Raw genomic sequence first — 27,521 nt, 5'->3', positions numbered from 1 at the left:
AAAATGATTGTTACCTTCTGGATAAAAGAGAAATCTGAGTGAAATATCAGGAACATTAAACATATAACAACATTGTTGTGAATAATAATATTTGTGGGCTACTATGAAGGGAGTCATAAAAAGCATGATCTAATAAAAACTTTGAAAACAACCCAATTTAAATTACTGAAAATTCGATTGTTTCTCTTCTTCTAATTTTTTACTTTGTAGGGTAATGAATACAACATTCTTAAAATGTAAGCATAATGGGGGTCGGGGCTGTGACTCAGTGGTAGAGCACTCACCTGTCACATGTGAGGCCCTGGGTTCGATCCTCAGCACTACATAAAAATACACAAAATAAAGGTATTTAAAAAAGATGTAAGCATAATATATTATTCACACTTGTCCTTCCACTGTTTTCTTGTAAGCATTGCTTTTGTCTATCTAGTGCCATCTGTTGTAAGGTTGGGAGGTACTTTAACCAACAGATAACTGATTCAAAAAAGAGAAAACACATCTGTCATTTAGTCAGGCCTCTGCCAGTGGAAGTTGGTTGTTAAGCAACCAAAGGGTTTTCTTAAAATTCTGTCCCCAAAGTTTTGTTGTCATGGTCTGTGTTCCACATTGCCCAATGGCAATGTCACTCTTTCATTCCAACACATTTTCTTAGTTCCAGCTGCCGTTTTTTCCAGCTGTTGAATGCTCCATTGCCATTGTCTTCTATGTGATTGAAGCTTGTTCACCTGACAATGTAAACGCTTAAGAATTGCATAGCACCTCTTATGTTGCACCTGTGAAGAGAACAGCATACATCAACAGGGCTTGAGAAGAACAGTCAACAGCCATGAAAGATCTTTTGCCTACTCTAAGAGGAAAGCATTTGATTAGAAACCATTGTAAATAATGATAATAGTAAATGTAAATAGTAATTGTGTGATTAATATTTATTCAATACTTATTACAAGTTAGATGCTGTGCCAAGAGATTTCTGCATATAAGTAAATTCTCAGAACACCTTATGATGGGGGTATTATCATTCTCATTTTTCATGAAGGAACCAAAGATCAAAGAGTCATTGGTCCACGCTTTCATAGCTAGCAAGTGCTAGTGGTGTTTGAGAATTGAACCCAAGTGAGCATCCTTGATGGAACACATTCTGTTTCTCAAGGCAGCATTAAACTAAATTTATTCTGACTCCCTTCTCAGAACTGTGACTTAAATTAGTATGTGTAATGGTTTGAATCTGCAATGTGCTCCCCTCAAAAAGAAACAAACAAACAAACTTCTGTGCTGAAAGCCTGGTTCCCAATGCAACAAGGTTCAGAGGTGAGGCTTTCAGGCAATGATTGGATCCTGAGGGCTCTGATCTCATCAGTGGATTAATCCATCATTGATAGCTGATTGTACTACTGGGAGGTGGGACCTAGTTGAAGAGTTTTTGTTCTCCCTGCTAGTACCCTCTTCTCTTCTCTTGGTGGATCTCTCTGTCTCTATCCTTCCTAACTGGCATGAGTTGAACGGGTGTCCTTTGCATTGGAGTCAGAGGACAATAGACAGAGACCTCTAAAACTGTGAGCCAAAATAAATTTTTCCTCCTCAAAGTTGTTCTTGTCAGGGATTTTTGTCACAGTGATAAAAAGCAGACTAATATAATATATAGCCTAGCAGAGAACCTAATGTAGGAGTATACTTTTGTAACAAATGGCCAAGTCTCAGACAATTACTGTAGCCATGCTTCCAGTCAATCACAGGCTGCCACCTGATCAGAACATGTTCAAATAAGGCCAACACTAAGCAGTGACCAATCAAACTTTTCTCTACCTCACTTTCATTTTCTGTCCAGAAATGCTACCTGCTCATATTATGGAAAGGATCTCCTGAACCTCTGCTGGTTCTGAGGGCTGCCCAATTCACAAATTGTTCTTTTAATAACAAACTGTTAAATTCAATTTGCCTAATGTTTTTTCTTGCCATCATTTAATAGAAATGATTCCATTTCCTATATTCAGTGGTTCACTGAGATAGACCCATACATCGATCTTAAGATCTAAGAGATAATATAGTTATTTCTTTCCATTTTTCCAGGATGTGACATTTACTTATCAATTATTAAGAGTACAAAATCATTAATAAAATGTGACACTAATTTACATTTTTCAGATTTTCCCAAGATGCACTATTTTTCCCAAGATATACTATTTTATTATTAACACATGCCAAACTACATAACCAGACACTAAGTCTCCTAACCTTTCATTAACCTTTAAGTTTAAAGTATACCTGTACTTTATTTCTAATCTAAAATTCCCATCTAAAGAAGTCCCCTTAAATATTATACTTAAAATATCCTAAAGTCTATAAACTATTCTTAAAGCATATTAGGAACCCATACAGCTAAAAATTTAAGAATTCTAAACCCAAGAATCTAAATAAAATAATATTTCTAACATTATTCTAAAAATGTCCTATAAAGCTACTTAAATTAATTCCAACATTTATTCTCATAAAACTGGTTGATCTGATTTCTCAAAGAGTTTCTTAGTCAAGGTGCACTCGTTCTTATATCTTTGTAATCTCTTTCAGTGAAAGGCAAGTTCTAAATATCAGTCCACTTATGGACAATATTAACTATGCTCATCTTAAGTCCCTATGTGAAGTAAAAGAGGATTTATAGAAAAGAGGAGAATGTATCTTTATATGCCTTAACTTTCCTAGGTATATAACATAACTTTTCCTTAATCAAATAAACCTACATATGATGGGCTTTGTGCAATAAGCATAATGATTAGGCTTTCTAAGAGGCCGGAAATATGGGCTTGTGTTCTTAGTTGATATAATCAATGTGGTGCCTAAAATTCTCGTGAGCTTTCAGAGAATGATTGTTGTCCATTACCAGTTTTGTCCCCAATGTTCTGAGATAGAAGAACAGCCTTCTATTTTTGTTCTGGAAATGCTGAGGGGTAGTAGAACATCCTTCAAGGCATGAACTACCTGTTGTGTTCTAGCCATCTGAAATTTAATCTGGTTTGGCATTAAACATATTCATGCTTCCTGTTGGGAACATGAGCATGAAAATGAAAAGTCTCAATTACATAAAAAAAAGGGTTCCGTTTCCCACCAGCATGGCTTTGCCAGCACTTATCCTCACAGTGAGAGAGGGAGCACCTTTACCACCACTTATTGTGATTCAGCATCCCCACCAATCTTTCTCTTGTTATGCATTTGCCTACATTTCATTATAATGGTATCATATAATATGTTGTTTTTGTGACTGAATTCTTTCACTTAGCATAATGTGTTAAGGGTCATCTATGGTGTAGTATGCATACTACTTCATAGGATGCATTAGTACTTCATTCTTTATACTGTCAAATAATAGCCCATTATATAATCTACCACATTTTATTCATCCACTTTATCACTTGAGGGATGTTTGAGTTGTTTGCACTTTTTAGCTATTATGAATCATGCTGCTATGAACATTTACATGCAAGTGTTCATGTGCATGTTTTTATTTTTCTTGGGCATATGCATAGGAGAATTAGTAGGTGACATGATATTATGACTTGATAACACCATATGACTAACATATATAATGATATGAGGTATGCCCTGAAAAGCTAATGGTGTTAGGCAATTCAAGAATTTCAGTGGTGAAATGAAATGCTTACATTCTGAGAGCTGTAAACTATTCTGTGCATTAATCCACTTGGATTAATAATTTGAATGGATTATGGGGTGGTAACTGTAGGCAGGTGGGGTGTGACTGAGGCAAGTAGGACTTGGGCATGTGACTGGGGCATGCCCTTGGGGATTATATTTTGTCCCTGGCTCCCCACTCTCTGCTTCCTCGATGCTGTGAGCTGAGCAGCAGTCCTCTGCCATGCCCTTTTACCATGATGTTCTGTCCTTTCTTAGGCCCACAACCATGGAGTCCACTGACTATGGATTGAAACTCTCCCACTTTCAAAGTGTGAACCCAAAATAAACTTCTCCTTCTGTAAGTTGTACTTATTGGATATTTTAGTCACAGCCTTGAAAAGCTGACTGACACATATGATAACTATGTTTAATCATTTGAAGAAGTGCCCAAACTAGTTTCCAAAACGACTGCGCCATTTTACATCCCCAAGGGTAATGTGTGAAGCTTCCAATGTCTTCATATTCTTGTTATTGTTATACATATTATTGCCTTTTTGGTCTTGGCTGTCCTCAGGGGTGTGAACAGATATCTCTTTTTAGCACTACCTTAACCAATACAATGAAAGAAACAAGAGACTTACAAAAGCTATCTATTTCATATATATTTTAGAGGTGCTCTAGCAAGTCAGGAAGGTGTTTTTTGGTCAATTCAAAGAAGGATCAAGTTTTCAAAATCCTAATTTACAAATGTATAAAAATAATTGATTTGGCAAAACCATATAGGAGCCATGCTTCTTAGTTTCCAAGGACTTAGGACCATGTGCCATCTCTCTATCCCTCAGTTTCTCTTCCTCCTAGGACCAGATCAGGCTATCTGCTGAATCTTCTCTTTGGTTCCCTGTCTCTTTCCTACCTTTCCCATTAGCCCAGGAGTCCTTTACCTTGACTTTGCCATGGGTCCTTCTGATAATATAATGAAGACCATGGACACCTTCACACAATTTTTTGTTAAATGCATAAAATAAAACATACACAATTGCAAAGGAAAATAATTATGTTGAAATTCAGTTCTTCAGGTGGAGCAGAGAAACTAGAACAGAAACAATCTAAGCATTTAACAATACTGCTGGAAAAACAAAGTGAGAATCTGTCAACTAACATTTCACAAAAATTGCTTGGAACTTTATATCGAAACTTTTAAGTTTTCAGTTTTTGTTATTTCTGCAAATGTAGAAAATTTATCCCAACTGGTAAACTAGTCTTATTGATCTATGGGCAAAAAAAACACCCTTAAAATATTAGAAATGAATGAGTTTAATTTGAAATATGTTAATAATGAAACTATATCCAAAAGAAGTTTTAAATACATTGAATATATTCAAGAGGATATGTATCCATTTACACATACCATATCCATTCTCTCTCTCCATATATACATATAAAATGTTAATAAAAACATGTCACTGAATACACTCACATTCATGTTTATCAGATGTATTAATAGTAATGAAATATCTAGAGCAAACTTTTGGTTAGTAAATTTGGTCAGTTGTAAATTGGCCCACTTCTAAACTTATCCTCCAATAATTAGGCTATGAAATTAATTCACAATGGTTCAGAGTAAAGATGTGCAGAGTCCCATTAGTAGAACTCTTGTTATTAACCATAGACAGACTTAAAGAAGACATTCATAAATCTAAAGGAAAAATATATCTTCAGGAGAGTGTCATAAAAAGGGTATTACAAAAACAGGCAAGTGAAGGAACATGTGCTGGAAGTTCTGTTCTGGTACTTTCTTGTTAGAGTGTGTAAACAAGTCAGGATGGCGCCTGGCATTTTGCCAGAGAAATGTTAGAGTCTGTAAACAAGTCAGGATGGCGTCTGGCCAAATGCTAGAGGAAGTGGTTTGTGAAGTAAGGCCATTAAGTGTGGAAATTCCTTATTGGTTGACTGCTGTATCTATTTTATGCTAATTAGATAAGCTGTATGGAATGTATAAATACCGCTCCTGTCCGACAATAAATGGCTCCCTCTCCTGCTGTATCAATCTACACAAGTTGTTCGTCACCCCCTGGTTATTTTGCCCAGCAGCCGGGCTGCGGCACTTTCTGACAAGTATAGATTTGTATTGGGCTCAGAGGTGATTTCATGAAGGCAAAGGTCACTTTGTGAGCTTTGTTAGAGGCCAGTTCATTTGTTGAGACTCTACAAGTAGCATTGTGATTTGATATGTGTCCTAAAATTAAAACTTGATCAGCATTAAACTGTTAAGGATATAGAGGTTCTATAGAGAAAACTTCTTTATAGCAGCCAGGGTTGTAGCTCAGGGGTAGAGTATTTGCCTAGCACATGTGAGGCATTGGGATAAATCCCCAGCACCACATAAAATAAGGAACTAGAGAGAAAAAACGGTATTGTGTCCATCTGCAACTAAAAAAAAAAAAAAAAATGGAAAGAGATAGCTTTTGCCCTAAGACATGGATGGTTACATTTACTTAATGACTGTTGCCACCCAAGCAGAGATAAAGCCAATAGAAATAGGTTTGATATTCACAAAACACACTGAAAAAAGTGAACAAGAACATATATAATCAGAATAACACCCAATCTCATTTCCTACTAATTTTCTCTTCATTTTCTCTACTCTGGACACACTGTGCTTCTATGCCCTGAGCCCAGACACGTTTCCATTTTAAATCTTTGCATACCTTTCCTTTTGCCTGGAAAGCTCTTCCTTAGATATTTATATACCTATTTATATTTATATACCTATCTCCTTCACATATTTCAGGGTGTTCCCCCAAAGAGACCTTCTCCATATTTGTTTCTTAATCCTCCTATTTTTATCTAAAATGCTTTGTTTATCTTGTTTATGCCTGTCTCTCCAACTATAGTGCAGTTTCCATGAGGTACGTGATACTTATTAATTTTTTTTCACTTCTCTATCATCAGAACCTAAGACAGTAATTGTAATAACTGCCTGATGTGAATTGGTCATTAATTTGAATAATGTACTTCTCAAAACAACCAATTTTTTAAAGAGAGGATAATACCAGAAAGTTTTTATTACTTATTTCTTATTTTTGAGTCTTTTTTTCTGTCCTTTCTGAATATCTTACTGACAGCCTTTGTAGATTTTAAGGGTTGCATTGCATATTTTTTAATGTCAATGTTTCTTTTATATTTTTTGGTTCAGAAAAAAAATGAACATAGTTTTTAGATATCAGTATTTTTTTCCTGTCAAATAAATATTTTTAGTATTTCTAGGTTATACCTAAATGAAAAAAATTTTCCAAATATTTATCCCAAAATGTCTTTTTATCCCCCTGTCTATTGTCTACCTTTATACATTTTGGAAGAAGGGAACTGAAGATGAGAGTGGAGAATAAAGATAAGCTATGAGTCATTGAGGGAAAAATTGGGGAACCAAAAATACAAAGCATACAAACTCAAATATTCAAATACAAAGCATTGAGCAACAGTCAGTGATTTTTAGTCCAAAGTTAAAAAAGAAAAATGTTATTTGCCAAATCCAGAAGGAGATTGGAGCAGTGCAGAATTTTTTAGCAAATGATGAGTGCTGCAAACAGTGTTTTGTGATAACAGACATTTTGCAAAGTATTCGGTGGTTTACTCTTGCCTAAATTTTGAACAATCTGAGCTGAAAATTTGAAAAGACAGGGGGATGCACTTTCAGAGCTCCTGGAGATCATGAACAAATCTTGTATAACTTGATACAATACAACATGTAGCTGTACAGCTGAAAAATGTATTCATGTATTAATGTTGGCTGCAGAATGACTACACAGCTAGATGCCAGTTCTATGAGAAAACCCCAGAGAAGCAAGGGAGAAAAGGAGACCTAAAAGGCACCATAAGATTTGTTCAAGTAGACAGCTAGAAAATGTGGTAACAAATTATTCTGTTGTGGAGACAAGTGCATGGATTACTGCTTACATGGCATATGTTAAGGGCATCTGAGTGGCAGGCCACTCCCCTTGTGCTAGGCAGGTGATCAGCAGTCTGCTTACCCTGTAGGCACAGCCCTGGGCTTGAGGCCACGTGTTGAAGTCCCTGTGCTTGCTCCAGGGTTCACTCCTCAATTAGTTGCTGCAAGGGCAGTTAGCAGAATAGCATTGGTGGATGCTGTAATCAGCACTAACACCAGAATAACACAGAAGTTACAATTACCTGATGAGCATTTTAGACCAAGCATTATAAAAATACTTCAACAAGCAATTACAGACATGCCTAGAAAAAGTAGAAAAAAAAGAAAATTGTGGCAGATGAATAGAAGATAAAACATCAAATTAAAATTTGAAGAATTAAAGACAGAATAACCCAAATGATAAATCTACATGGATTTCAATAGTAGCTGGAGATAACAAGAGAATTTAATAAACTAGAAGAAAGAGCACTAAAAACCTACTCAGTTGGAGCAATAGATGAAAAATAGATTGAGAGGGGGAAAAGAAGAGAGTCTCAAGGGCCCATGAGACTATAGGAAAAGTCCTAACTTTTCTGTCATTCAAGTTCTGCAATGAGAGGACAAAGAGAAACTGAAAAAGTATTCAAATACATAATGGATAAAAAAATCCAAATCTGGCCAAAGACTAAACTTTTAGAATCCAAAAGGTGAAAGAAACACTAACAGTTAAACTTAAATAAATACATGTCTAAACATATCATAGTATAATTTATGAAAACCAGAGATAAGAAAATCTTGAAGAAACAAGAAACAAACACTAGTGTGGGGAGATTGTCTGCTGATGGCAGATTTCTCATTGAAATCATGGAAGCCAGAAGGGTTCCAGTAGTACAGTATTTTTCAGCTATGGAAAGAACGGCTGGCCCACAATTCTATATCCTATATATAGCAAAACATTCTTCAGGAGAGAAGGGGAAACCAAGATATTCCCAGATAAAAAAATAAATAAATAAAAGAATTTGGCACTCTCAGACCTACCCTAGGATAATGAATTAAGAAGTTTTCTAGCAAGAAAGGAAATGAAAAAAGACAGAATCTTAGGAGATTAGGAAGGCAGAAAAAGCAGGGTGGAACAAAATTAGGGATAAAACAAGGACAGATGGAGAAGTCACAGTGAAAGTAATGGGTTTCTTTTGAGGTGAAGAAAATTCTTAAAATTTGGATGATGGTTGCATAAATCCATAGATATACTAAAATCCACTGAATTAAATAATTTGAATGGTGACTGGAACATGAGTTATTTCTCAGTAAATCTCTTTTCAAAACTCAGCTGATGAAATTGCAGTTTGCCTATGAAAGGGGCACAAAACAACTTTCTGGACATGCTGGGAAAGTTCTATGTCTTGATCTAGATGATGGTAACATAGATGCATGTTTACATTAATCAAAATGAAAATCAACTCAAACAAACTGGAAATCTATATGTACTAAAATAAAATTTAATCCCTATCTTCACCTGGCACAAAACTCAACTCAAAGTCGATCAAGACCTAGGTATTAAACCAGAAACACTGCACCTGCTCGAAGAAAATGTAGGCCCAACACTCCAACATGTCATCTTAGGAATCAATTTCCTTAATAAAATTCCTAAAGCACAAGAAGTAAAATAAAAAATCAATAAATGGGTTGGTATCACATAAAAAAGTTTCTTTTAAAATTTTATTTATTTATTTTTATACACAACAGCAGAATGCACTACAATTTTATTACACATATAGAGCTCATTTTTTCTGGTTGTATACATAGTGTACTCACACCAATTCATGTCTTCATACATGTACTTTGGATAATAATGATCATCACATCCAACCATCATTAATTACCCCATGCCCCCTCCCTTCCTTTCCTACCCCTTTGCCCAATCTAGAGTTCTTATATTCTTCCCGTGCTCCCTCTCCTTATTCCACTATGAATCAGCTTCCTTATATCAAGAAAACATTCAGCATTTGGATTTTTTGAGATTGGATAACTTCACTTAGCATTATCTTCTGTAACTCCATCCATTTACCTGCAAATGCCTGGAACAAGACAGGGAGGCCCTCTTTCACCACTTCTATTTAACATAGCTCTTTAAACATTGGCCAGAGCAATTAGACAGATGAAAGAAATTAAAGTGATACATATAGGAAAAGAAGAACTCAAATTGGCACTATTTGTTGATAATATGATTCTATACCTGGAACACCCTAAAAGTTCCACCAGAAAACTTCTAGAACTAGTAAATGAATTCAGCAAAATAGCAGAATATAAAATCAACACTCATAAATCAAAGGCATTTCTGAATATCAGTGACAAATGCTCAGAAAGGGAAGTGCCGCAGTTAACGGGGGGGGGGGTGGGGGGGGGTGGGGGGGGGTGGGGGGGTGGGGACGAATAACTTGTGTACGTTGATACAGTAGGAAAGGGAGCCCTTTATTGTAGGATCTGAGCGATATTAATACATTTTACACAGCTTATCTAATTAGCATAAAATAGATACAGCAGTCAACCAATAAGGAATCTCCACACTTAATGGCTTGCTTTTGTTACTTCACAAACCACTCCCTCTGGCATTTTGCCAGGCGCCATCCAGACTTGTTTACAGACTCTAACATATCCCCCTTTTGTTTAATTTAAATAACGACCATAGTGTTTTTTACAGAAACACCATAAATAACCTGCTAGAAACAGAAAGGGAGGATACAAAATGTTACAATATTAATCCAATTGATGGCTCCATGCAAGAAGCCCTTGGAAAAATTATACCAGCAATGACACCATTAGCAAAGATACCGGGTTACAATTTGTTGTAGATTACAGTTTGTTATCTCAGTCCAGGTAAAACAGTGTCTCAATAGATTAACTCACAGTCCAGGTAAATCACAGTCCAGGTAAGTTCTGCAGGCAGCTAGCTTAAGTTGTAGCAGCAGAAACAGCAACAGCTCCGAAGTCTCTTCGGGTTCTCAGCCGAAGTTTCCTCTGGTTCTCAGCAACACTGTAAATTCTTTCACCTTTGTTTCACCGGCACTGGGACGAAGGCAGGAACTCCGGATGGCTAAAGAAAATTCTGTAGCATTTCACTAAGAAAACAACCTTTTGAACAATTTAGTACATTATTTCAAGGTTTTTTACATTTGAAATAAGCCTTAATAGTACTCATTACTCATCAGCCTCCAGGTGTGGGAGACCCATTGTAGTTACTGGCCTTGGAAATGATCAAACTTCAGGGACGCCAGTAGCGTCTTCTGCCAGCAGTAGCATCCCGGGCAGCCCCAGATGGCCCTGGGGAGAGTCCCAGAATCAAATTGCTTCCTGGCACAGGGAGCAAAAGCCTGCGAGACTGTGCCTCCAGGTCAGGTCTAGATTTGGGCTCACAGTGGCGTTCTGCTCCCCCGGGCAGGGGGGCGGGGAAGAGCCAGCAACTGCCGCTTGGAAAATTCTTGCTGTGCCATGATCGGCTTGGGCAGGTGGCAGCCGCCTTGTCATTTCACGTACCCTTTGGTATCGAAAAGTATTCAGTAATAGCCTTTTGCTGCAACTTTTTTCTTGATAATCCTTCTTCTTCTGAACTTTCTTTTTCTTTCTGACTAGAGTTTCTGGGCTTTTATCAACACATGCCCTAACTATTCTTGGTTCCACTGGGGTGCCTTTTTCCCTTATCAATTTACTTCTCACCCCTTCCATATTTTCATCACAAAGACAATACAACATTTCAAGACAAAACAAGACACAAACATACTGCATCAATCTTCTCCATTTTCTCGAAATGGCCATTTTTCCTCTCGCCCTATCTGCCTAGGGACGAGCAGATTGCTCCCGTCCTATCTATGGACCGGCAGCTTTTTTCATCACTTACCCCCGAGTGTCCCGGGGCTCCCCGTAATGGGCCACCATCTGCCGCAGTCCGGCTGCAGCAGAATAACCGGGGGGTGACGAATAACTTGTGTACGTTGATACAGTAGGAGAGGGAGCCCTTTATTGTAGGATCTGAGCGATATTAATACATTTTACACAGCTTATCTAATTAGCATAAAATAGATACAGCAGTCAACCAATAAGGAATCTCCACACTTAATGGCTTGCTTTTGTTACTTTACAAACCACTCCCTCTGGCATTTTGCCAGGCGCCATCCAGACTTGTTTACAGACTCTAACAGGGAAGTGAGGAAAACTACCCCATTCTCAATAGCCTCAAACAAACAAACAAACAAACAAAAAAACCTTGAGAATCAACCTAACGAAAGAGTTGAAAGATCTATATAATGAAAATTACAGAACACCAACAAAAAAGTTTCTTCACAGCAAAAGAAACAATCAAGAGTGTGAAGAGAGAGCCTACAGAATGGGAGAAAAATCTTTGCCACCCGCACCTCACATAAGGATCTACAAAGAACTGAAAAAGCTTAACACCAAAACCAAAACTAAAAACACCCAAATAACACAATAAGTGGGCAAAGGAACTAAAAAGACACTTCTCAAAAGGAGAAATATGAATAGTTAAAACATATATGAAAAAATGTTCAATGTCTGTAAATCATATAGAAAATAAATGTCAAAATACACTTTGAAATTCAAAAACAAACAAACAAACAAGCAAATACTACACTGAGATTTCACATCACTCCAACCAGAATGATAATTATGAATACAAGTAACAATAAATGTTGGTGGGATGTGGGTAAAAGGCTACCCTCATACAATGTTGGTGAGACTACAACTAGTGCAACCATTCTGGAAAACAGTACCAAGAGTCCTCAAAAAACTAGGAATGAAACCACTATTTGATCTAGTTAGTTCACTATTCAATTTTTACCCAAAAGGTGTTAAAATTGGCCTACTAAAGTGATTAAGTTACATCAATGTTTATAGCAGCACATTTCACTATACTTAAACTATGGAAACAACCTTGATGCCTATTAGCATATGAATAGATAAAGAAATTGTGGTATATATTCACAATGGAATGTTAATCAGCCATAAAGAAGAATTACTTTATGACACTTGCCAGTAAATGGATGGATCTGGAGACTATCATGCTAAGTGAAATAAGCCAACCCTAAAAACCTAAGGTTGAATGTTCTCTCTGATATGTGGATGCTAACCCACAATAATAGGATGGGGAAGAAAGAAGTTCATTGCATTAGACAAAGGGGAATGAAGTGAAGGGAGAAAGAGATGGGAATAGAAAAGACACAGAATGAATCTGATGCAACTTTCCTATTTACATATATGGACATACCATAGTGAATCACATCTTCTTATACATGTACAAGACCGGGATCCTTATTAGAATAAAATATATTCCATGCTTGACTAAATATATCAAAGTGGATTCTACTGTCATGTGTAACTAAAAAGAACACATAAAAATAAAAAATCAAACATTTACAATTTATGGACTTATGACAATTGTGCCTTGATAAAACATGTCAGCATAAGAAAAGTACTACATAATCTCAAATTCCTTTCCAAAATGCTTTTAACAATGTATACAGACACAAATAGTGTTTAAAACTCCAGGTGTTCTACACCTTACCAGCTTCAAAAAAAATTTAAGAGTTGAGTCTTGTCTTCTCTATTGTTATGGTGTACTTCCATGGTATCTCTTTATAGAGAACATGAAAGGGTGAGGATTTTATCTTTAATACTTCAGATGCTTTTTATATTGTGTCAGATTAGTCATAGTCAAGTGATAATAGGCATCTTCTTAGTTTTCATATTAATAATGTCATAGTAGAAAGCATTTTTACTATTGAAAATGTGTTCTTTACCATATTTGTTCTCCATTCATGTAAATAATAATTCACTGTAAAAGTCTGCAGGTGATGAGAATTTTGTCTCATTTTTGGTTTTACATATTGCTTTTTTTAAAACTTGGCTCTTGAGAATTACAAATATGTAATCAGAGAGATTTAGAATGAGGATGATTTCCATTGTCTTTCACTTTATTTCGAGGAGTATCTGGTGTCTAGGAATTGTCATCTTCTATGACTATAGCCTCTACTGTCTTGCCATTAAGCAGATATCAAGCTGTGGGTGCAATGAGACCTGAAAGAATTCTAGGCCATATTTAAATAGTAGTACTTTCTTTGCTTGAACATATTCACATATTTGAACATCTTTGAATGAGGAGGTCTATCTATTAATAATATGTATTTATCTGCTGAATTTTATAATTTTTTGTGCTCTAGCTGTTTTGATAATTGAGAGTAAACTATGGAAACATGAATATAGCATACGCTTAAAACCTGATCTTATAAAACATTGAAATCTCAATAATTAACACTTACCTCTATTTCTTTTGTTAATTTTTCATGTCTCCTTTTTTCTTCCTCAAGAAAACAAGTTTTTTCATTGATAGATTCTTTTACAGTTATAATTTCATTCTTTAGCTTTGAAATGTCTTCCTGTATAGTTATTAAATTTAAAATATACAAGTCAGAAAGGCATGGTTCATATAAATCTGCAACACTCAGTGTGGCCATATTTTAAGAAAAGTAGATAAATTAAATTTTAATTTTGATACCTGGGATTAGATTATGACTTTTATAGGTATACTGGATAAATAACTATTATTCAAACAAAGCTACCTTACTTTGAAAACTCAGAAGTACAAACAAATTAAGATAAAGGAAAGTGATATTTATTGTGGCATTTGCCTGACAACAATGCAAAGGATACTTAATTCAATAGCAAAAAAAAAAAAAAATGGTATTTTAAGTTTGTACTTATTATTGACTTCAAAGAATAGTAAGAGAAATACAAAGATGTTTAAAGTGCAATTCTTAATTCAGACTCTTTCCATAACAGCATACTAAATTGGTTGGAATTGGTCTGGATGCATTGGCATAGAAGCTAGAACCTCAACCTTTCTCTGAATTTATACTTTCTGCAACACATGGATTAATTGTTCACTGTGATTTTGTTTAACTATATATTTTTAGAAATCCACAATGTATTTGTAAATATTTCCTTTATGCATTTGCACATTTGAGGTAGTTGTTATCTAAATTCATGTACTTATCCAAGTTCTTAAAAATTGTGAAAATAGTTTCTGAATGTAATAAAATAGCATTTTATTAACTTAATGATGAATGTACTATTTAATACATACTAGAATGAAAGAAAAAGTTTTGATAAGTAACAATTCAAACCTGTATTTGTGTCATTTGGTTCCCTCCTGGATTTTGGAGACCTTGTATAAGTTCCTCTTTCATTGTCTTTAGTTTTTTTACTAGATCTCCTTTTTCACAGAGTTCAATCATAAATGACCATTGGCTTTCTATCTCCCCCAAACTGTCTTTATGTGCTTTTATTTTTGCATAGTAAGTCTTATATTTTATCATGCGTTCCTCAAAATCTTCTTGGGCCATTTCGATATCAAACTTAAGCTTCACATTCTCTGTATATAAGGACTTGATTTAAGATTCCAGGCTTCCACACTGAAGTCTGGAATTCTCTATGGCAGCATCCTTCTGATAAATTTGCCTCTCTGTTTCTTTAGTTTCTGCAGAGATGGCTGCTATTTGCTTTTCAAATTGATGAAGTTCATTCTGTAATATATTTCAACATTATCATTATTAATTCATGGCACTCAGCATGAGAGGAAAATTGTTTTGATCCATAATGCATATAGGAAAATCACTTAACATAAATATATACATTAATCAGATACAGAAAAGAACTGATGCATAATAGAAGGAAATATGCAATAATGTAACAATAATTACTTTCTCAGAAAGATCCCAGAGTTATTTATTTCTTGCTTTTTATTTTTATTTTTTTTAATTAATTTTTATTGTAGGTTGTTCAAAACATTACATAGTTCTTGATATATCATATTTCACACTTTGATTCAAGTGGGATATGAGCTCCCATTTTTACCCCATATACAGATTGCAGAATCACATCAGTTGCAGAACCATTGATTTACATATTGCCATTCTGGTGTCTGTTGTATTCTGCTGCCTTTCCTATCCTCTACTATCCCCCCTCCCCCCTCCCCTCCCCTCTTCTCTCTCTACCCCGTCTACTGTAGTTCATTTCTCCCCCTTATATTTTTCTCCTTTCCCCTCACTTCCTCTTGTATGTAATTTTGTATTTCTTGCTTTTTAATGGTCATCTAATTCTAAATGTTAAATTTCATCATTTTGTTTTAATATTTTATGTATAAAAATATTAAAATCATTTAATAATATATTTTAATAATATATTTATGGGTGTCAAGGAAGACAATATAATAAAAATGATAAAACCCTGACTCAAGAATTAAAAGACCCGCTGGGATCGTGGTCAGTGGTAGAGCACTTGCCTCTTATGTGTGAGGCACTGGGTTCAATTCTCAGCACTGCATATAAATAAATGAATAAAATAAAGGTCCATCAGCACTAAAAAATAATATAAAATAAAAGACCTAGACCTAGGTTCCAGCAACCCTTACTGCTGTTCACTATTTTGTGTGATCATGCATAACAAATTTAATTACCCATCCCACCTTGCTTCTTCACTTGTAAAATGAGTATTAAGATATCTACAATATCTACTTTACCTCTCTAGGGCATTGGGCATGGCTAACTGGTGCCTCCTTAAAAGGAGTTTTCCTAGCACCACTCTTCTTCGTTTTCCTTAGCTATCTCTGAGCATTCCTTCTTAATCTCAGTGATTTCTTCAAACACAGGTCTTCCTCAGAGTTCAGTAATTCATCATTCCCTCTTCTCCCTCTCTACATACATAACCCTTGGGTTACCTTGCCCATACTTATAATTTTGAGCTATGCATCTACTGATGATACGGAGAATAAAAGTGACTTTTGAATTCCATAGCCAGATGCCCTTGGCCGTGGCAAACTCATGTCCCAAAAAGACTAATTTTTCCTCCCTTCCTAGCCTATTTCCCCTTGTATTAGTTATCTATTGCCAGAACCACAAAACCTCAGTGACACAACAACAAATAGGTGTTCATTATTGACATGACTGGGAAAAGACGGGGTTGGCTAGGTGATTCATATGACTGGGAGAAGAGGGGATTGGCTAGCTTGGCTAGGTGTTTCTAATCACATCTCAAACACCTGTGTGTGTGTGTGTGTGTGTGTGTGTGTGTGTGTGTGTGTGTCTGTACCTGAGGATCAAATCCAGGGCCTTGCATTCTAAGCAAGTGCTCACTGGAGTCACATCCCTGCCCTGGGGCGGCTTATTTTCAAAATTTTTGCTTTTTAGGCAGAAATTTTAAGTCCCCTTACTCAGGAAACATATTCATTTAGTTTCTTCTCTTGGCATTTTTGAAAAAGGAAAATATGAAATTAATCACAGAGTTTTGGATCCAGTTTCCCAAGTAAAACTAAGAAATGAGAAGCAATGGTATGGGTGAGTGCCCTCATCAGTTGCCATTGTTATTCGCTCTGTATGATAATGAAACTGAGGTTCTGAGATGTTGAATAACAAAGATAATTCATCATTTCACCAGTAAGTGTCAAATACTGGTTTTGAATTTTGAACTCTAGTCAGGCAGTTTGTAATTTTTTTTGTTTCTCTCCTACATTAGTATACAGGTACTATGTACTATGTATTATGTCTTTTAAATATACAGGTACATCTGAAATTTAAGTATTTATGTATTTACCAAAGAAAAAAATGTCTGGGATTTGGCTGGTTGTAAGATAATTTAGGTTGGCTTTGAACTGAGCTGGCAGGGGTGTCTTGCTTCTACATTATGTCTCCTGTCCTCCAGTGGGTCAGTCCAGGCGTGTCCTTCTCATGATGATAGCAGATACAGAAAAGCCAAAGCTCAACTATTTAAGAGCTTTTAAAAAGCTTTTGCTGAAATCATATCTGCTAATGCCCCAGCCAGTCACATGATCAAACTCAAGAGTCAAGGAGTGGAAGTATGTCTACCCATGATGTGAGAACATTATAATGATATGGGAAAGGGTGTCGATATAGAAAGGGATGAAAAATTGAGAACCAAAATGCAAATTAACATAACTCTATATTCCCCCAAAGTACTTAACAGTATGGCTTTTTTTTTTTAAAAAAACTATACATCAAATTCTATAAATCCTCCCACCAAAATAATTGCTGGCTATCTCCATTCCTTTTTTCTAGTCATTCTCTTTAAATAAAGTTTTAATGTTGGGAGGAAGGTATTGTATTAAAAAGACAAAGGCCTTCAATCCTTTTTCTGACAGAGACCAAAAAGATAAGTACATTAAAAAGTACAATATGCTGGTGAAACTCAATTTTGTCTTCAGTGCTAATATTTCAAATGCTCACTTGACATTTCTGTTTGGGTGTCTAATAGACACCTCAGTTAGATATATTCAGAAAATATTTAAGTTACACACGGTGTTTGCCTTTCATTGCTGAGACCAAAATACCCAACAGGAACGATGGAGAGGAGGAATCAGGAAAAGTTTATATTGGCTCATAGTCTTAGAGGTCCAGTCCATTCCTCTGGGCCCAAGTGAGGCAGCACAACATAGTTGAAGGGAGTAGTGGAAGACATGGAGGCAAGGAAGTAGACAGAGGAAAGTAGGAAGGAAGTCAGAGGGAAGATGAACCCTTAGAGGGCACTTCCCCAGTGACCTACCTCCTTCAGCCAAACCCCCAGCTGCCTACAGTTACCATCCAGTACATTCACACTAGGATGGACTGATTAGAAGGTTAAAGCTCTCACAATCCAGTCATTGCACCTCAGAACATTCCCGCACTAACACAGGAGCTTTTAGGGGACACCTTATGGACAAATCACACCACACACCAAACATGTTCCTCCTTACTTCTGATTCCAACAAACTACACCATTTTCCACCTGGATAATCCAAAGCCATAAAGTTATTCTTAATTTTTCCATTTCCCTTATCCCACATCCTACTTCCCACCAAAATGTGAGAATTGGTTCTCTAACATAAATCCCCACATTTACTTCTGACCAATCTTTGTGGTGTGGCCTAATTTCTAATCATCTTCCTACTATCATTCTTGTCCTTCTCTTAGGCTCCATTTATCAGGAAGAAGGATCTTTGAAAGACATTTATCATGTCATGCTACTTCCCTGCTCAAGATTCTCCAGTGATGTCCCATTGCATTAATAATAAAATTCAAATTCACCACAGTGGCTTATACGGCTCTATATGCTCTAGTACCTAACGACTTTGCTATCTTTCTCATCTACAATTCTCCCTTCTTCTAGCCTCCTTTCTGTTTATTAAATAGGCCTAATTCCTTCCCAAGAGCATTTGTAATTGTTTATTTTTCCATCTACCTTATATTCTCAACCCTGGGCTGGAGATAAAGCTCAGTGGTAGAGCACTTGCCTGGCAATCATGAGTCCCTGGGTTCAATCCCCAGCATGACATAAAAAAAAAATTCTCTAACACTGCTGGGTCTTGTCACAATTCAGCTTTATTACTATTCCTCCAAATAGGCTTCTCGGATTCAAAATATAATTTAAACACCCTTTCCCCTCCCACATTTACTCTCTATACATTGCCCTCCTTTACATTTTTTTTTGGAACCCATCAGTGTCTAAAATTATCCATTATTTTATTATTTTTTTAAGAAAACTTCCTTAATTTTTGCCTCCCCTAACTGTAAAGTAACTCTATGGTTGCAGGAATCTTTTCTGTCCTTATCACCATGTTCCCAATGCTTACGATAGTACTAGCACAAAGTAAGTACTCAGTGTTTATTAAGTGAGTGATGCACATGGTCAGGAAAGAGACAAGTGTTCTGTCAGTTACATTAGGATATCAACTCTATTTATTAATACAGGGAGAGGAGATGAACACTACTTTGGTCATCATCTCCTCTCTTTTCTGATCAAATGTAACAGGCTGTTAAATTTTATTACTAGCTTTAATATCTTTTTCCTTCAATACATTTCCAACTTTAAATTACTACCACTACTCCTTCCTCTTCTTCTTCCTCTTAATCAGCCTCTTGTTTTTCATCCTCCTCCTCCTCCTCTTTTATCTTTCTCTTTTCTCTTTTCTCAGTCTTGTATGCTCCTTTGCTCTAGCTTTTTGAGGCAAAGTAGAATGAAAGAAACTATACATACTGAAGCTGCAATTTGATGAGTTTTAATATTATTATGTTCATAAAGTCATCACAACAATTAAGATAATAAACATATCCATTACCCCCAAACATTTTCTCCCCTTTTCCTTCCTACCTATCTTCTTTTCTTCCTAGGAATTTTCCTTCCAAGGAATTTTCCTGGCATGAAGATATTCAAGTGTTCTTCTACTATCTAATGTTTTAAAAACTTGGTCTTTTTTGTTTTTTGTTTTGTTTTGGAATGAGGTAACTCTCAATGGACTTCTAGAGAGCTTCAGAATGGGGACTGGCTATCAGAAAGGCTGAGACTTGATTAAAGTCCTTATCTACACTGCCCCCACCTCTTGGGAGAGGAGAGAGGCTAGAAGTTGAGCTAATAATCAGTCAACTTACATGATGTAACCTCCATAAAAAATTTTTAATAATGAATTTTGGAGACCTTCCAGGTTGGTGAACACATCCAGGTTCTGGGAAGGTGGTGTGCGCCATATGGCAGCTCTATGCAAGTCCCTTCCCAGCACCTTGTCCTGTGCATCTTCTCTGTTTGGCTGTTCCTGAATTGTATCTTTTATAATAAACTAGTAATAGTAAGTAAAGTGCTTTTCTGAGTTCTGTGATCCACTCTAGCAAATTGTTAAGCCTTGAGTATGGATGGGGGGTAGACATGAGAAACCCTCATTGTGGTTTGGATCTGGTATTTTCCCTGAAGTCTCATTTCTTGAAGGCTTGATCCTCAGTACAGCAAGGTTCAAAGGTGGCCTTTTGGAAAATGATTGATCATGAGGGCTCTGATGTCATCAGGGGAATAATCCACAGACAGCTGCATGGACTACTGGGAGGTGGCAGGAACTAAAGGAAAATGAGGCATTTGGAAGGATATAGATCACTGGGGCACACCCTGGGGACTATTCATCCTAGGCACCTACTTTTCTCTGTGCTTTCTGACTGCCATGGGATAAGTACCTTTCCTCTGCCACACTTTGTTCCATGACATTCCTGCCTTGGAGCCAGCTGACCATGGACTGAATCCTCTAAAACCATGAGCCAAAACAAAGCTAAGTTATTTTTTTCAAGTATTTATGATAGTGATAAAAAAAAACTGAATAAAATACCCCTGATTTATAGTCAGTTGGTCAGAAGTATGAGTATATGAGTGGTCTGGGAATTATCATTGACATTGGAAATGGGGAAGCCTTGTGGGGATGATTCCTTTAACTTGTGAGATCTGATGCTAACCTCAAATAATATCAGAACTTGAACTATTCAATATGAAGTTGGCATTGCAAGAATCAGAAAATTGTTTGTTGGTGTTGAAAAATATCCAAAGTAGTATAAGACTTCCAACATTGTTCTTCAAAATTATTTTAGCTGTTCTAGGTCCTCTTTTGTATTTCCATACAACTTGTAGAAATCAGTCTGTCAATTACTCAAAAAGGAAGCAAACAACAACAAAACCTTCTGTGATTTTTACTAGTACTGCTTTTAATCTATAAGTAAACCTGGGAGAACTGACAGTGGTTTCTGATTTTCAACATACTGTCTCCATTTATTTAAGTGTTGTTTAATTTTTCTCATCATCATTTTGCACTTTCAACATATAGATTTGATAAACCTTATGTCAAAATGATCCCTAAGTATTGCATAGTTTTGGTACTATTGTAAGTGGAATCGCTTCAAAATTTTTAATTTCTGAAAATTATAGAATTATAGAATTTCTGAAAATTATAGAATTCTATATATTTCTGCCAATATATAGAAATACAGTGGTTTGTTTTGTATATCAATGTTCGTTTTTGTATATCAATCTTTTATCCTACAACATACTTTTTAGTACTAAGAGCTTTCTTGTAGATTATTTGGGATTTTCTGAAAATAATCATGCTACCTGTGAATAGAAACAGTTTCATTCTTCCTTTCTCATCTGGATACCTTTTGTTTCTTTTCCTTACATGTTTGTACTGGCTCCAACTCCCAGTAACTTCCTGAATAGAAAAAAGGGCAGATATCCTTGCATTTCTACTCATGTGAAGAAAGAAATATTTGGTTCTTTCCATGGGGTGGCAAAGGGATGGGGTGAGGCGGGCACAGTGGCTGGGGTACCAGGGTGACAGGTAGGCATTAGCAGAGGTGGTGGTGAGGCTCAGGGCAGGCCAGCGAGGCAGAGAAGAAGAAGTGGTGGTGTAGGATGGCAGCGACGACTTACGAGTGGCTGAAGCTGCATATTATACCTGAAAAATTTTATGTGGAAGCTTGTGATGATGAAGCAGATGACATACTTACCATTGACTGTGTGTCCACAGAGGTCACCCTTATAGCCAAGAAAGATGTTCCTCCTTCAGCTGTCACAAGACCAATATTTCATATACTGGGCACAATCCATCTGGTGGCAGGTAATTATCTTATCATCATTACCAAAAATACAAAAATAGATGAATTTTTTAATCATGTAATCTGGAAAGCAACAGATTTTGATGTCCTTTCTTATAAGAAGATAATGTTGAACTTAACTGATATTCAGTTACAAGATAATAAAACTTTCATTTTGATGCTAAACCGTGTCTTGAGTGTGGATGGGTTTTACTTTTCAACAACATATGATTTGACTCATACTTTGCAGCAGTTGTCCAACACTAGTCCAGAATTGCAAGAAATGAGTCTCTTGGAACGGGCAGATCAGCGATTTGTATGGAATGGTCATCTTCTAAGAGAACTGTCTGCTCAGCCTGAGGTTCATCGTTTTGCTCTTCCAGTGTCACATGGTTTTATTACTATGCACTCATGTTCTTTCAATGGAAAATACTTCAATTGGATTCTCATCTCCAGGAGGAGTTGTTTCAGAGCTGGCATGGATTATTATGTAAGAGGAATTGATTCTGAAGGCCATGCAGCTAACTTTGTAGAAACAGAACAAATTGTGCACTATAATGGGAGCAGGGCTTCATTTGAGGATCAATCCCTGTCTTCTGGTCCCAAAGACCAAACCTCAAGTACAATCCATGGCCACAGATCAACAAAGAAGCAAATTATATGAATGGTTTCCAAAGCATTTTGATTCACAAGTAATTATTTATGGAAAACAAGTCATAATCAATCTGGTAAACCAGAAGGGCTCAGAGAAACCACTTGAACAAACATATGCAACAATGGTGTCTTCCTTGGGAAGTGGAATGATCAGATACATTGCCTTTGACTTCCATAAGATATGTAAAAATATGAGGTGGGATCGACTAAGTATTTTATTGGATCAGGTATCAGAAATTCAAGATGAATTATTTTCTAGTAGACTCTGCTGGCAAAGTGGTGACAAACCAGGAAGGCGTGATCCCCAGCAATTGTATGGATTGTCTAGGATAGAACTAATGTGATCCTGAGTTTGTTAGTTCGTCGGTCTTTTCAGGCCCAGCTTCAGAGACCAGGTGCTTTGCATGTGGGACAAAAGCTTGAAGAACAAGATGAATTTGAGAAGATCTATAAAAATGTTTGGGCTGACAATGCAAATGCTTGTGCCAAACAATATGCTGGAACCGGTACCTTGAAGACTGACTTTACCAGAACTGAGAAGAGAATTCAGTTAGTACTCATAAGGGATGGTTGGAACTCACTCAAATGATATTACAAGATCAACTTTTCTGATGGATTTAGACAGGATTCCATAGACTTATTTCTTGGGAACTATTTAGTGGATGAATTAGAATCTCATAGTCCTTTAAGTGTTCCAAGGGACTGGAAATTCCAGGCTTTGTCTATTATTATGGTTGTTGCCTTTTCAATGTGCATTTTCTGTTTGCTTATGGTTGGTGACACTTGGACAGAAACACTGGCTTATGTACTTTTCTGGGGAGTTGCAAGCGTTGGAACATTTTTTATTATTCTTTACAATGGCAAAGATTTTGTTGATACTCCTAGATTGGTCCAGAAAGAAAAGATAGACTGAATCTGTGTTTGTGGAAAGTGGCTTGGCTTGGAAGATTCCATGATGCAGAACTGGAGTCTTTACTAACCCCTTTCCATATCAGCCACTGTCTTTTTAAAGCCTTTATCCAAAAGCACCTCTTGTGCTCTGTGTGGAGGAATGACTTAAAATTGATCTGATGTTACTGCCTTGATGATCTCTTTACTGTTGGGATGGTTATATTTATAATTTGAAGCTATATTATAATTGAAAAATAACCCGAATTCAGCTCACAGAAAAGAAGGAATATACTCATTGTTAAGTTAATCAGCTATTGCAGATGAGTAATATTTTTTAAAATTACCTTCTTTCATTATTTAAAACAGAACAATTATTTTTCTAGGTGTTTCGTTATTGTCATTGTAGATGCAATCACCATTAGCATGCATATTTTTCCACACCTTTGGACTTTTCTTCAAAGTTTAATAATGAGCTAACTCTACTATGTCTATAAAATGTAAGTCTCTTACTTACATCAGATGGCATGATGAAATAGTCTGTGACTTCACGGGAAGGAGGAAGAGGATGGGGGTCTGGATTCTTCAGTTTCTGGTGGGCTGCCTCCACCTCAGTCAGCTTGAGCTGCTGCAGTACACCAGCAGTTTACGTGTGATGAAGGGTCAAGACAGACTTCTGTCTTTTTACCAGGTGTGCATGGAATCAAAGAATGGGAAGTCTCTCTCTTATGCTAAATGTCCAAAGCCTCTACTTTTTAAGGACTGCCCCATTGTGGGAAATACCCTTGACTGGCCAGCTGCTTCCTCCTGTACATTTTGGTTTCTTTGGGGGTTATTCATTGAGACCCAGAGGCCTCTCTAGATCTGATATTGCACTTAGGGCAACAGCTGCTTTTCCACGCAGGTTACTATTGCTTTTCTCTCTGTCACGTTTTTTTGTTGGCTATCAATAACTGTGTCTACAATTTAGTGCTTCCAGGTAGTTAAAGTTCTCCAAATCAAGGACCAACTTCAACTTCAATTCATGTGCAAAAACAAACCTGAAAAATATGCTTCAGAAGCTGTGCATAGTTGAAATTGTAAGTCAGATTGTATATTCAAATTGTAATTATGAGGTTTCAACAATAGTACAGTATGTAAGGTAGTGTAGTTACTACTATTTTGAAACAACTCAATTAAACACTGCTACTATATTTCAGTGTTTTGCTTGAAAATATGTACAGGTTTTTTCCCAATAGTAGTACCTTATGTTGTCCTTAAATGTTTCTTAAAGCGCCTTCATTTTAACATTATCTTTTCCAATATAATCTTTTACAAACATTAATAAGAATTGTTGCTTTTAGAAGCTCTGAAAGAAATAATAGTTTGGAAAACCCCGTGTAGCTTAAAATCAGTCATTAAAACTCACAGTAGGGTAAGTAGATAGAGCCACCTATTCTTAACATGTAAATAAGCATAATTTGTTCCAAAGATGGAATATTGACACATAGCTCATGTCTACTGTAATATATTATCCAAAAGCTACTGGGCATTTCACGGTAATGATGTGAAAACTACTGCATCAAAGACCAAGTCTGAACCGCTAATGTGGTTGCTTGCAGGGAATGGACTTATTGGTATGTTAAGTCATAAGCTATGAATATTTCAGAACCTTGTAATGATTTTATTTCTTAATCTGTGTACTGTATATCCATAAGTAAAAATAAAATGTCATATACTTTTCTAAAAAAAAAAAAAAAATTCAGTCTTCCAACCTTAAGTATATGGTTGACTTTAGGATTTTTTTTTTTTTTTTTTAAGATGGACAAAGTACCCTTCTGATACTAATTTTCTGAGACATTTTTGTCATGAATGGATGTTGAATTATAACAAGCACTTTATATATATTTTTAAAAAGAATTGTCTCTATATAAAAGCAATTTTTAATTTGCTTCTTGTTTAAAAACCGAAAGTTTCTCATCACTGTTAGAATAAAGTCCAAATTTTTTATCATGGTATATATCTTCCACCTCTTCTCAAAACATACTCTATACTATACCATTCTCAAACTACTTAGGGTTCTATGAATGTACAATGCTGTTTCAGGCTTCTGTGAATTTCTCAGATTCTGTTAATCTGGAATATCATCCTCCTTATCTCAGTTCCCTTAATCTTATAACTGGCCAAGATACCCAATCAATCAGTGAATTCCAACTGTCTTTTAAAACCCAAGATTGAAACATCACTTCTTTTGCAATCACTCATGCTTCAGTGTTAAATATGTTGGGTTCCTACCTCTATTGTTGATGCTATCACCATGAGTGCAATTATTTGTTTACTTGGACTCCTTCCCAAATAAATCATGAGCAATGCAAGGGTAAGGACAATGTTGAGAAAAATGCTTAGCAAAATTCTCAATCGAAAGTGGGCCCTAGTTTAGCTATTGTGAATTGTGCTATTATAAACATTGAGGTGGCTGTGTCCCTGTAATATGCTGTTTTTAAGTCCTTTGGGTATAGACCAAGGAGAGGGATAGCTGGATCAAATGGTGGTTCCATTCCCAATTTTCCAAGAAATTTCCATACTGCTTTCCATATTGGCTACACCAATTTGCAGCCCCACCAGCAGTATATGAGTATACCTTTTTCCCTACATCCTCGCCAACACTTATTGTTGTTTGTCTCATAATAGCTGCCATTCTGACTGGAGTGAGATGATATCTTAGAGTAGTTTGGATTTGAATTTCTCTAATTGCTAGCAATGATGAACACTTTTTCATATATTTGTTGACTGATTGTATAGTGTAATTAAAATTGATTCCCAATATGAAGTTCTCTTAAAAAATTTTGTCACTATTAAATTTTGAAGACATTTAAAGGATTATATGAAATAAGTTACCTGTCAATGAAACAGAAGTTTTTTGTTTCTTTCTATTTCTGATGTTTGTGATTGTTGTTGTTTTGCAACTTGTTTTACAACTTCAGTTAATGATGATGTATCTTCTTTGCCTACAGCTAGACAAAAGAATAAAGTACATGATAAAAACTAAATGCAGACATTTTAAGACACTTATGTTTCTAAAATGAAAAAAACACTTATGTTTTTAAAATGCAGACATTTTAAGACACTTATGTTTCTATACTGGAACATGAAAAATTAGGTGTTTTTTTCTGATTTAAAAGAAAAGTACATTTTGGATTGATAATCCTCCCTGATTCTAGACAAAATCAAAATCAAAGGCAATAATAGCAGGCAATTCAGGCAACTCAAAGCTGTCTTCTGCAATGCCATAACTGTTCTTTTCTGGAAGAGTATAAATATTTTGATTGACCTAATTTTTTTTTATCTGGACCACTTGCACATATACTATAGCGTCACCACAACAACTCAATAGCAATTATAGCTGATGGATTTTCAACATAGGCCTGTATTTTCAGGTTGTTATGGCTTTTCTAAACACTGAGTACATTTCTTCCTGGTGAAATATAACTGCCTCCTTCTACTTTAATTTATTATTCCTTTCTACATAATTGTCTTTTGGTACTACTTTTTGTTGATGTTCTTTTAATTATTTATTTCTTAAGATTGATTCATTACCGCCTTTAGGAACTTCTTCACTCTTCCTTTCCTTGTTGCCTGACATTCTCATTGTCTTGTAATCTCCTCTTTTCCACAGTCTGGTTCACCTTCTTTACTCCTACAAAAACATCGATATTGTTATAAATTGTCAAACATGTCACAGGAATGCAATGACATTTCACCACTGGTACCAGTAATTAAAAGACAATGAGTAAGGGAGAGATTTTGGAAGAAAAGTTGAACCGTATTTGAATCTTGGTTCTCCTGCTTTTTAGCTGTTATGACCTTGAGTAAGTTTCTTCTTTGATTCACTGTGTCCTCATCTCTACACCCTCATAGGGCTGTTGTAATAATTATAACAACCACACACACAATTGGTGAGAATAAGTTCTAAGAATGCTTTAGCAATC

At 36.0% G+C, this 27,521-nt stretch overlaps 2 pseudogenes; one reads left to right on the top strand and one right to left on the bottom strand.

The window, feature by feature from the left end:
- Positions 1–622: 622 nt before the first annotated feature.
- On the bottom strand, positions 623–27,176 carry LOC143411617 (coiled-coil domain-containing protein 122-like; annotated as a pseudogene).
- Positions 21,830–23,578, top strand: LOC143411609 (phosphatidylinositol-3-phosphatase SAC1 pseudogene; annotated as a pseudogene).
- Positions 27,177–27,521: the final 345 nt, after the last annotated feature.

The sequence above is a fragment of the Callospermophilus lateralis genome, chromosome 12 (assembly GCF_048772815.1).
Source record: "Callospermophilus lateralis isolate mCalLat2 chromosome 12, mCalLat2.hap1, whole genome shotgun sequence".
In the NCBI taxonomy this organism is placed as follows: domain Eukaryota; kingdom Metazoa; phylum Chordata; class Mammalia; order Rodentia; family Sciuridae; genus Callospermophilus; species Callospermophilus lateralis.
This window is presented reverse-complemented; position numbering and strand designations above follow the sequence as displayed.